The sequence below is a fragment of the Phytophthora cinnamomi genome (assembly GCF_018691715.1).
Source record: "Phytophthora cinnamomi strain GKB4 chromosome Unknown Contig2, whole genome shotgun sequence".
Classification (NCBI taxonomy): Eukaryota; Oomycota; class Peronosporomycetes; order Peronosporales; family Peronosporaceae; genus Phytophthora; species Phytophthora cinnamomi.
The window spans coordinates 820,727-832,841 of NW_027150935.1; positions in this window are offsets into that span (position 1 = coordinate 820,727).

Here is a 12,115-nt window from a genome sequence, read left to right on the forward strand (position 1 = left end):
GATCGTGATTCAACAAGTCCAAGGTCTCATCAACTGTCACCAGCCGAACCTCCAGAAACACTTGGCTGAGTGTGAAGTTCTGAAGGACAAGTTCCGGACGTTGCGACTGGTCCATGTTAAGCGCGAGTACAACCAAGCTGCCGACTACCTGACATCGAAGACGCTGGCGCTCGGAGGGTCCTGGACTGTTTAGGATTCCGAAGAGCGGACACACCTGGAAAGAGTGTCGAAGATTGCAGAGAAGCTGGTGAAGCCAAAGGTGGTCCATCTGGACGGAGACCCACCTCCGCGTCCTGAGACTTCGGCCCGGATGGATATTGACGCAGTGGCTGCAGATTCACAGTCCGCGCCGCTCTCTCGTGCGGCAAGAGTTTTCGCCGTTGGCAAGGTCGAAGGCCAGGGACGCTGTACATCCGGATCCGGGAGTTGAGGGCATTGCTCCTCCTGGTGATGGGGAACCTCAGCAACCCATGGGTCCCCTCGAGTATCAGGCCGAACGGTGGAGACGTATCAGGAAGCACCAGGACCAAGATGCCTACTTGTCCGAAATCAAGTCGTTCCTGAAAGGGGATATCGACAGATTCTCGCCGAGAAGGCTCCGCAAGATTGCCAAGGTGGCGGACTTGTTTGCGTTAGATGCTCGGGATGTGGTATACCGTCTGGCCCGATCGACTCGAGACCGCCCTCGCGACTTTGTAGATAAGCCGAGACTGGTGATCCCGGAATCCCTGCGACCAGACATGCTGCACAACGCACACGAGGATTTCCAAGGGGGTCACCAAGGCATCACCCGGACGTACGAGATACTTCGTTCGGAATTCTACTGGCCAGGGATGTACGCTGATGTTGAGCGCTGTGTCAAGGAGTGTGTCGACTGTGCGAGTGGCAAGGGACGACCGCCCAACGAAGGACCGTCGCCCGGAAATATTGAGCCCAGACGTCCGTTCGGAGTTGTCTCGATGGACGTTGTCACTCACATGCCGGAGTCCGAACGTGGAAACACCTTTTTGCTGTTGTTCCAGGATGCGTTTTCCGGGTTCGGGATGTGCAAGCCCATGCGGTCGACTACTGCTCAAGACGTCGCAGAGGTCTACGAAGAATGTGTATTCCGGAGGTGCGGAGCGAGCTCCATGGTCCGACATGATCAGGCCCCCCGCTTCATGAGTGAGGTCTTCACACGGTTCAGCGAACTTCTGGGAAGCAAGCAGCGAACCACTCTTGCTTATCGTCCGCAAGCTAATGGTCAACAGGAGCGGTCCGTCCAGACTGTCGTCCGAAGTATCCGAGCGTACATTGCTGAGGCGGACCAAAGTGACTGGGACGACCACGCGGAGAGGTTCATGTTCGCTCTGAACACGTCGTTCGATGCCACGCGTCTGGATACACCCTTCTACCTAGTGCATGGTTGGGACGCTCAAGGGACGCTGTCTGCGATGTTGGGTCCGAAACCCTCTAGCGTTCCGGAGCGGACTGCCTATGAGTGGCGTCGGAAGCTTCAGCGGCAATATAGCTATGCGCAAGCATGTGCCGAGGATCTGCATAAGAAGGCGAAACGCCAGCGTTCTGAGACCCAGACGCAAAGGTGGAGAGAGCTGTCCGCACGACTGAAGTCTAGGTTCGAGAAGGGAGATTCGGTCTGTCTATACATTCCGAAAGTCCAGCCGGGTCTCAGCCGTAAACTTGCCCACATGTGGCATGGCCCCTTCCGGATTGAGGGGATGCACGACGACTTCCGAGTCAAGCTCAAGATTGATGACGCTGGTTACCGGGTTAATCCCTGGGTACATGTCAGTCGACTTAAGCCACGTGTCCTCTTCCCGAAGCGTCCAGTCGGAGAGGTCGAAGTGTCCGGAGACGATGATTTCGACGCGGCCTTACTTCCGGAGGACAGCTGGGAGCCAGACTCAGAGCGTGACGAGTATGAAGTGGAGAATATTCTGGACCTGAGGTGGTCCAAGCGGACACGAACGTCTAGACGCACTCGAGAGTACCTCGTTAAGTGGAAAGGGTACGACGACCCCGAATGGTTGCCCGTGTCTCAGCTCAGTTGGGGGGCATTGCTGTACGCGCTCAATCAAGGTGCACGTGCACGAGCCCGGTTCCAGACGATGCAGGCTGGGGACGATCATCCCAGAGCCTAGTACATGTCTGAACTGGATCGACTGCGTGGATGTGTCCCTCGACGGAATGTGCTTTGAATCGATAGATTTGCGATGTGAGTTCAGATATGATATTTCGGAGTTTCAAGTGGAGAACGAGTGGAGAGTTTTGGAAAGATGAAGCTTGGAGTTTGAGAGTTTGAAGTTTCAGGACTAAGATGACAAAAGGAGAAGAATGAGGAAAAGGAGAAGATGTATTCAAGATGAATTACGCAGAATGAGTGCGGACGCTACACCTGCGACTTGGTCCGGAGATTAATCTTCGATTGAGTCACGCTGTCCGGCTGGAATCAGAGTACGGCGAACATCTTCCGGCAGATGGGCGATGCGCTCATCGTCCGAAGAGCAGAACCCCCACTCCGTACGAGCCGGCTCGCGAGCATCCAGAAGCTCCATCTGTTCCTTCAGAGTGTAGCGGACGCCGGTTCCAGGCTTGGTGTGGTCCCGACTACCCGGACGGTGGTGTCTGGAGCCTCCCCTGGCGCGATGTCAAACGCCGCAGGCTGACTAGGCGTGGCGCCCTGCCCGGACGAAAACTGATGCTGCGCTTGGAGAACCTTCGCTTGCTCTGTGTCGAGCGTTTGAAGGCTCTTGAGGACCGCGGCACCTGACCCTTGTGGCTGATTCGCCGGGCTCGAGGCTCTTCTGCTGGGTGGAGGCGTGGGCGTCTTGTTCTTGGACCCGGAGGCCGGAGTCCCCCCTTTCGGGGCGGGCGGCTGCCACTCCGTCTCCTCCTCCTCCTCTTCCTCCGCCTCGCTCTCATCGCTTGAGCTACGAGAAGCGCTCGGACGAGGTCCATCGCCTACGCCTGGTGTGGCGGAGCCAGCCCCGGCCGGGGCGTTGCTCGCGGCGCTCGCTGCAGACGCGACCACCATTGTCTTGTTTGGCGGATGGGAAATTGCGATTTTGCTGCGTTTCGACGAAAGAAGTTTCCGATTGATGTTTTGCGACCCGATTGGCTGACGCGACATGGGACAAAGAAGGGAGGCCACTTCCGCGAGCTGGGCTACCTTGCCGCCATCCGGACCACTCCGACGTTTGGACATTTTCGTCCGCCTTGCTACGCGTGGTCTCATCGCAACCTATCAGTTCGGGAGTAAATTCCTCTATGAGAGATTGGGATGAGAGGGACGGTTGACACGAAGCGGCTCCAGAACATGTGCCCAAGTCTCTGCTCAGTGACCCGGCCAGCGACATGCCCGTAAGACACGCGACGGAAGAGCACAAGAGAAGAGCGAAGACACAAGCGAGAAAGAAGGCTCAAGCAAGTCCAGACAGAGAGCCGAAGAAGATTGCTCAAGATCGTCCAGACTCCCGCCATAGTGAAGTCAAGTCAAACTCCAGACTCATTGGTCTCCGGACCCCGGACGCAGGATTCCAGACTCCCGCCATAGTGAAGTCAAGTCAAACTCCAGACTCATTGGTCTCCGGACCCCGGACGCAGGATTCCAGACACCAGGCTCCGGACGAAGATCTTCGATGGGCGACCGGTCGCGCCCTGTCCCAGCCTGATTTGTACCCAGAAAGACCTTCCAAGTTTCAAGTATACTCCGAACAAGATGTTAACGACCGACCAAGACGACGGACCATGATATGTTATGCACCGACCAGATTCCTGCCTTATCCATGACCTGCTCGACATGCGACGTGATTACGCCACGCCCCGACTATAGTGAAACCAAGATAAAAGAGCTGATTCCAGAGAGAACAGTGGATACAGAAGCCTAAGAAAAGATAATCAGAGAGTTCAATTTGCCAAGAAGGGCGCAAGTGCTTCCCCGTCCCCAGGGACGAGGTGTGCTGTCAAGTAAGCGAGAGGAACAAGCCTCGACCGGAGGGATTAACCCTGCCGGCGGCCCTAAGCTACGAGACCTGCGTTTGGACGCGTCGTGACCGCGAATACCACCGTGGAACTCTCCCAAAGGCTAAGACCAAGTTAGGCGGTGATCGGGCGACGCGCGCTCCGAGGTGACCTGTCCTGTTTCATATTCCAGTTGTTGGTCCTTCGTTCGGAGGCCCCATTTCATATTAACTGCATTTCTAGGAGGTTGTGTGTAGTCACCCCTACATCCGATTGATTGACTACTGTGTGATAGGATTGTATATTGTCTGACCGGAGGTTGCTCTCCTTTTGGGAGTTGAACGTTTGGAAAGTCTTCCGCCTGGAGCTAATTATCTCCTTGCGGGAGCTGGTGCGCGTGAGTGAAGGGTGCTTTCGGACTCGACCGGTGGTCCGGAAGAAACTCCAGTAGACCGGTGTACGGGCCCACCGCTCAAGGGCCCCCCAAAGAATAAGTAGCTGTATATTTGTATATTTGCATATTAACCCTCTGATTTTGAAGGTTTGGCTGGAAGGATCTGCTTGTGATCTCAACCCCAGTCGTGGAGACCTACGTTTGAAGTAACGTAAGCGCTCTACACCCAAGACCTTATCATTGTGAAGACAACTCATCAGGTGAAGTTCGTTCTATCGAAGATAAACGACATCTACAGGGATTCACAAGGTCACACGCCACCTCCGTTTGGAGCTCCTAGTGCTGTTATCGGAGTCTGACCCCATTGGGAAAATCCGTAAGGAGGAGTAATTCTCCGGACGGGCGGCCCCGTGGCATCGTGCTATACACCTGGGCGGCAGAAGGCGCTCACCCGCCTCGCCACAATTGGAGTTGCTGGTACCGCTCAACGTGATCATTTCGCCATTTTCTTCTTTCTTCGTATTTTTTCTTCTTTTTCTTGTTCTTCTTCTTCTTCTTCTTTGTTGCTCGTAAAGTGGATCGACCTGCAGTAACACGAAACACAGAAGGTCACACCAATCCTGGGTCGCGGCACCAGTTGTCGTGTAGGAACACGCGCTAAATTATATAAGGCACACTTTCCCCACCACCAACACCCACCGAGTCACCGAAGACTCAATGGGCTTGTTAGGGTTAGAATCTGAAGGCCCAGGAACTTTCCCTTGCACCGGGTTGGTGTTTCCTCTGCGCACCGAGCTTCCGCTAGTCGACCGACGGAAGACTTAGCGTCACTAGCCACGAGCAAAGGCTAGCACGCTCTCACACACAAAATATACCTCGCAGGACCTCAGAGGGAAGGGTCCCGGCCTTTTACGGCATGATACGAGGGTGCCGGAGCTATACTCCGGCGGGAAGAAATAAATGGAGTGCGCTCTCGCTCCTCCAGTTCCTGGCGACGACCCGTCGCTACCAATACACCGGCCACTAACTCTTGGCCCTGCCAGGGATGAACACACGCTACACTAGCAGATGTGCCCACCGACAGTCATAATCCTACCTACCAGGTTTACCTTGAGCTGCAGGTCGTTCACCGCAGGCACCGGTGTCGCCCTTGCGTGGGAGGAAAAGCTGTTCTGTTATTGTTGCCCGAAGGCTTATCTTATCTTCCCTATCGATCAATACAAATATCAAGTATAAACGCGTCCGTTTTTGGACCGCCAGTTGTAACTCACGACTCTTCGGCGCTTTCCCTGCGACGTGGCGGCGTTACCGACGACTCAAACGGCCGCTGAAACGCCACCGACGACTCGGGACAGGCGCCGATGACTCATAAGTTCGGATCTTGCCAGTAGGTTCGCCCCGCACTTAGCGAGCTGCAACCGCCCGCTCTTGACTTGGGACCGTCAACGAGTCATCGTCACCGACCATTTTAGGCCAATCAGGGACCAGGGCGTTTGGTCCAATGACTGGCGATGGGTTGTGACTTGCCAGTTGGTGACGGCGCCTCGAGTCTTCTTCGCCCCTCGTCCCGCCTGTGGGTTTTGGCTTCGGCTTCATTTCCCGATACCACACCTGGCTAAAGCCGTGGCGGTGGACTCGTGCAACGCTGAGCACGGCGCGTCACCAGCGACACACGAGCCCGCCTCCGAGCAACTTCGAGGTGCCCGTGACCCCGGGAAAGGGCACGCTGCCCTTCAGCGACGAAGGCGAGTCAATGGATCCCGTCGTCAACGCAGTGAATGCTGACGCCACGGGCAAGGCTCAAGCCGCGGGTAAGGAACCGGACGACGACGTGGACATGGAAGAGCAGCCAGGCATGGACAGCAATCAAGAGATTGCTGAGACGACGAAGTCCTTCGCCGGCATGCTGACTGAGCTCGAGAAAAAGGTGCGAAGTTTGCATCCATTTCTGTTAGATGACGAAATGTATCTAACCACAAATTCTTGGGTACTTGACTCAGGGTGCGGGCACGGCCTAACCAGCGAGACAGCGCGGTCTGTGCGGAAGGAGCCCAACACCCAATACATGTTTACATTTGGACAGGGCTCTAAGCATTCAAATACACATATTGGTACAATAAAGTTGTATTTGCATGGTCGACTCTGGCACATGTAGAACAACAAGCACATCCAATCACGAGACGTGTTGTTCGATGCGACCAATGTAGTCACCATGGTCCGGCGAGCGTTCCGGCAGACTGATGAGGCCCTCACAATTGAATCTGCCGCGCGAGAGTTACTCGCAGCAGAGGGAGCCAATGCACTTGCGACCAAGTCTACGGGAGCAGTGGGAGCTGAAGAACCTGTGGAAGGGTCTACTGGTGCAGTGGGAGCTGAAGAACCTGCGCAGGCCAGTAACCCAGCAGTGGGAGCTAAGAAACGCCGACGTGCGGGACTCGTGGATACGCCACCAAGGCGCGAGCCCCGCCCACGTCGAAAGGCGAAGAAACCGAAGAGATACTCGGACTATCAGTGCTTCCAATCAATGTTAGAGCACAACGTTGCGCAAGACATTCTAGAGCACAGAGTGCCTACACCACGATCGCTCAAAGACGCGTTGAGTGGGCGTTATAGAGAGTAGTTGAAACAGCCTCTGGAAATTGAGTACGACTCCTTGGTCGAGAATGGGACGTGAAAACTCGTACGACTGCCACCTGGGCGTAAGGCGTTGCCATGGCATTGGGTACTAGTTGTAAAGTATAACGCTGACGGGACTGTCGAGCGGTTCAAAGCACGCCTCGTAGCAGAAGGCAACCACCAGGGGTTTGGGGTAGACTGTGACGCACCAGTGGCACGATTCGAGTCACTGCGCCTAGTGCTGGCGATTGGAACGATATTGGACTATCATATCCATCAGACGGATGTCCATACAGCGTTTCTGAACGGCACGATGGACGGAGAGCAAAAGATCTATATGAGGCAATCTCACGGATTTGCGAAGCGAGGCCATGAGTGTGGTGTAGGAAACATCAGTTTTGTTGAGCACCCAAGTGGAATAGTGTACCAAATCCGCCTAAAAGCGTAATTGACGGTACTACTCGGCTGGTTGGGTACACTGTACCAGATAGCCGAGTTCATTCACCAGGCTAGCGCGATCCAGGAGGCCCGCTAGGTTGGCTACGTGGACGATAGAGTACCAAGAGCCAAGGCCTAACCCGCGGCGACCGGAGGAAGTGCACGGAGTCCACAGCCGAGTCCAGGAAGGAGCTCAGCCAAGACCAAGGCAGGTTTCGGCTGCCGGACTCGGCTAGGGTGGTGTAGGAACGCGTGATTTCGTGGAACAAGATACCAAGACAGCCAAGAAAGTAGCACCGACGGTACTACTCGGCTGGATGGGTACACTATGTCAGTCCGCCAATCTCGCCGAGCTCGCAGGCTTCACGGGCGCATTGCGGTCGACTGACGAGGAATCAAGAGCACCGGAGACCAAGGACGGGTGGCGCCACGCAAGGGAAAGAGGCACGTACGGCGGCCGAGTGCGGGGAGCGCTGGGAGACGCTCAGCCGAGTTCAAGGCAGTCTCCAGGCCCTGAGCTCGGCTGAACAGTGCCACCGGCCGCCCAGACGACGCGGGGCATGGTCAGAAGCCGCACAAGAGGACCAAGCGTGAGCTCGGCGAGCCCAGCAGCGCTCACCCGAGTCGGCGAAACCTCCACGTCGAGCTCACCGGGTTATCCAGACAAGTTATCCGGCTCCGCCGAGTTCGAGGCGTTGTAGTGAGGTTGAAGGGTCGGCCGAGATCCGAAACCACTCCATTTTACTTGATATTTGTATAGGACCTTAGGAATAGTGGAGGCGCCCTTTCAGGGCGCCCAAAAGACTTAAGAACAAACAGAGCAGAATTTGCTAGGCCCACAACACGTGCACACTTTCCGTTAAGTCCCTGCACGGGGTCGGATTATGCCTGCCGTTGGTACCCGAGAGGCATAGCTTGTGGGGCACTCGACCGGCAGCGCCAAGAGATTAGGTCGGCCCGCGATTGGGCGTTGGGTGCTCGCCAAGTGCGAAGGAAAGGTCTCGCTAACTCAGCGAGCCGGTACGCTGGACCGCCCGGGTGCCGTTACTCTTCAAGTCGGGTTACTTCTGCCCCGGCGGCCTGTAAAAGCGCTAGCGCGCCGCCGTCCATCCTTTGGTGGAGGGCACAGGCGTTTGTGAACGGAGTCCGTTAGCTCGGCGGATATCCGGAAGAGTGGACCTTGGTTGGCTGGTGTCGGCGAGACGCGAGACACCCGCTGTCCCGGTTGGGCCGAACCGCGAGGGGACAACCCCTGCGCAGGCCAACAAACGCCGACCCAACTCGGCGATTGTTGTGGTTTGTGCTAAGGAATCCACATCTGACGGTATTTGTGTGTTCTGCAACAGCATATGAGCATTTGGTCCGTGACCTTCACAAGAGCATCTGTGGCCTGAAGCAAGCCCCACGCATCTGGTATCGAGTTTTACATACCTTTTGGACGTCGATGGGTTTTGCACGCTGCCACAAAGGGTTTTGCATCTACGTGCAAAACGTGGGAGAAGAACGGATCATAGTCGTGGTATATCTCGATGATCTGACTTCATGTCGCGAGATATGCGACTCATTAACATGCTGAAAGCCGAATTGTCAAACCGGTTCAATGGGCAACATTCATTATATCCTCAAGACGGAGGTGCACCGCAATAGAAATCAGCGTGTGATGATGATCTCACAGCGCACGTACATTGCAGAGCTGATTACAAAGTACAAACTGGGCGAATGTGCGCCAGTAATGACACCATAAGTGCCTGGCCTCGTACTCGAGCCGGAGACGAAACTAAGCACAGAGCAAATTGCTGCGCAGCCCTTTGACTACAGAGGTATTGTTGGCTCACTCCAATATTTGGTCCGTGGCACACGCCCGGATGTCGCGGACGCGGTTAGAGAATTAAGCAAATGTCTATCTTGCTACAACCGCACGCATTGAGATGCAGGCAGGCGAGTACTCAACTACTTGAAATGGGCGTCAACGTACGGTCTCTTTCTCGATGGAAAAACGAGAGACGTGACTTACGAGGTGTACACTGACGCGAGCTTCGCGTGTTAATAAGAAAAGAACGTAAATCCGTAACCGGGTATGTGATCCTAATGGCCGGAGCGAGTGTGTCATGGTGCAGTAGCAAACAGGGAGGCGTGTCACTCTCGACTGCTAAAGCTGAACTTATCGCACTAAGTGAGGGAGCCAAGGAAAGTGAGTGGTTGTGGTATTTGCTGGGGGAAATGGGATTTCCTCAAAAGGTACCAGTGCAGGTACGGTGTGACAGCAACGCTGCCATCAGCATTGTGAAAAACCCTGGAAATCACAAATCAAATAAGCACATTTAAATCCGCTATCTGTTTACGAGGGACCTTGTTGAACTCGGTCGCCTTAAGATAGCTTATTGCTCTACAACAGAGAGGACAGCGGATATTCTCACTAAAGCTCTTCCTACAAAACAATTCCTGAAATTAAGCGAGAAACTAGGCGTTCGCGAACTGAAATTGTCCCCTAGTACTTAGTGGGACTGTTGAATGAGGAGGCGCGCAGCGCGTGCCCCGCTCGTAGAGTGGCAGCAGGCAACGCCTGTCTGCCAGTCGAGTAATTGAATAATGAAAGAAAAACCTCGTTAAGTTGTTAATGTTTATATTAGCAAGTACGAGAGGAAAATGTTCAGATCGCCAGCTGCGATCTAGAGTACAGGCAAAGCGTTGCCTGCCATCCATAGTGCGATGACGACAAGAGGCCGAGGGGTGAGCTGTCGAGGACGCAGTCCGAAGACGAGCTCACTTCCTCTTTTGCCTCCAGGAACCGAGCACGGACCTAGAGTAGTAGGCATAGGAATAAGAGGCTAATAATAATATATTGTAGTGAGTTACCTACAGTATTTGGTTCATTTTAACATCATATCGTTTCGGTTTTCAGTGCGGTACAGTGCGGTACATTATTGTCACTGAACGTCTTTGGCTAACGACATATATATCCTTTCCGAACGGTGTCTCCGACCACCGTCCGCCTACTTCCGCTGTTAAGATGGGAAGGCCACGAACCCCGAAGAGTTCTCACCAGCGTTCTGCTCCATCCAGTGACCCACGTCACCAGTCGCATAAGCGTAAAGCGGATCCCATTCCGAGGCGGAGCCCAGCATTCGGGTAGGTTGTTGTTGCCTGCTGCGGCGTCAATCCATGGCTACATTAGATAGGAAATCGGCCATTTTGTTGAAGGCTCGAACATGGTGGCGCCACGATAGTATCGTGAGCCTATATGCTACTCATATCGGATTGACTTGAAAATTGTATGGCAGTCCAGTACTAAGATTAATCTAATACATATCAGTAGTACTAGACAATTATCACAATCGTTTTGACAAATCTCAGTGAAATGACTGATTTATGGAAATTCCTCGATACATCAGCAAGATAGGGGTGACACACCATCCGATGCGCATAAAACCTCTATAAAATAATGGATGCAGAACAAAATATGTATTATGAAGTTACTCGGCCCGATTTTTGATTGGTTCCCACAGTATCTTGCGGAGGGCGTCTTGAATCTACCGTTCATGTAGCGAGGGCCCACCGGAATATAGTTTGCCTTTCTGAAGCCGCTAATGATGGTGTCACTACCCACGATTTCCCACTCTACTAATAATGTGAGACAGCAGCATACGTCGCTCGCTGGCGATGCTAGCAAAATCGTGATCCATGTGTCACTCACGATACAGGTCCCTAAAAATTGTTTCCTCAGGAATTTTGCACAGCGTAGTTGCAACTGTATGTTGGTCGTGTTGTTGTGCGGGAAGGGTGTCATTGGCGGGGAAATTTCCCCACACCTACACGTTACTGTACCGTATTTGTCGGATCGAGTGAGACAAAAATATTGCTTGAAACCAAGTCAAAAACAAAAACTATTAGGTTTTATTAAAAAAAACTTATAAGGTTTATTTTTGACTTGGATTTTATTATAAACTTATAAGGTTTATTTTTGACTTGGATTTTATTATAAACTTATAAGGTTTATTTTTGACTTGGATTTTATTATAAACTTGTAAGGTTTTATTTTTGACTTGGTTTCAAGCAATATTTTTTGTCTCACTCGATCCGACAAATACGGTACAGTAACGGAGCGATTTTTTATGGGTCAACCGCTGCACATGTCAAAATTGGGTCAACACTTTTCTTTGGTCAACCATGGATCAACTTTGACCATATTTGATCCAGAGCAAACCATGTGATTGTATAACTTAGATACCTCTTATAATTTATAATTTATAATGTACAAGATATATTATGCTTTTCAAGAATATGTATTAGTAGCACTTGTTATGTCATGAAAATTTCAGTATGCTCATAGGGCGTGCGCCTAGATAGACAGGTGTCTATCAGGTAGCGTGGGTTCATACATCACATCTGTAGAGGAGCTCGATGCTTGCGGTAAGTGTCGTGTGGAAATCCTCCGTCAGATCTGAGGCATAACGAAGGATTTGGGTCGTCCGGCACGCTCTTCTTAGGAGGAGTGAGTCTCCTATAGATCAGGCTGATTAAAGGATTACGAGTAATAACCCACCGTGATAATTTGGTCATGAAGTCGTTTGACGGATGGTAAATGGGATCACTACCTGGCCACAAACGTTCTCGGTTGGCAAGAGCACTCTATTTTACCATTTTTATTGCACAATACTACTATACATTGATCAAGTCACTTTTTAGTGCGGTTAGTCCTACACTTTT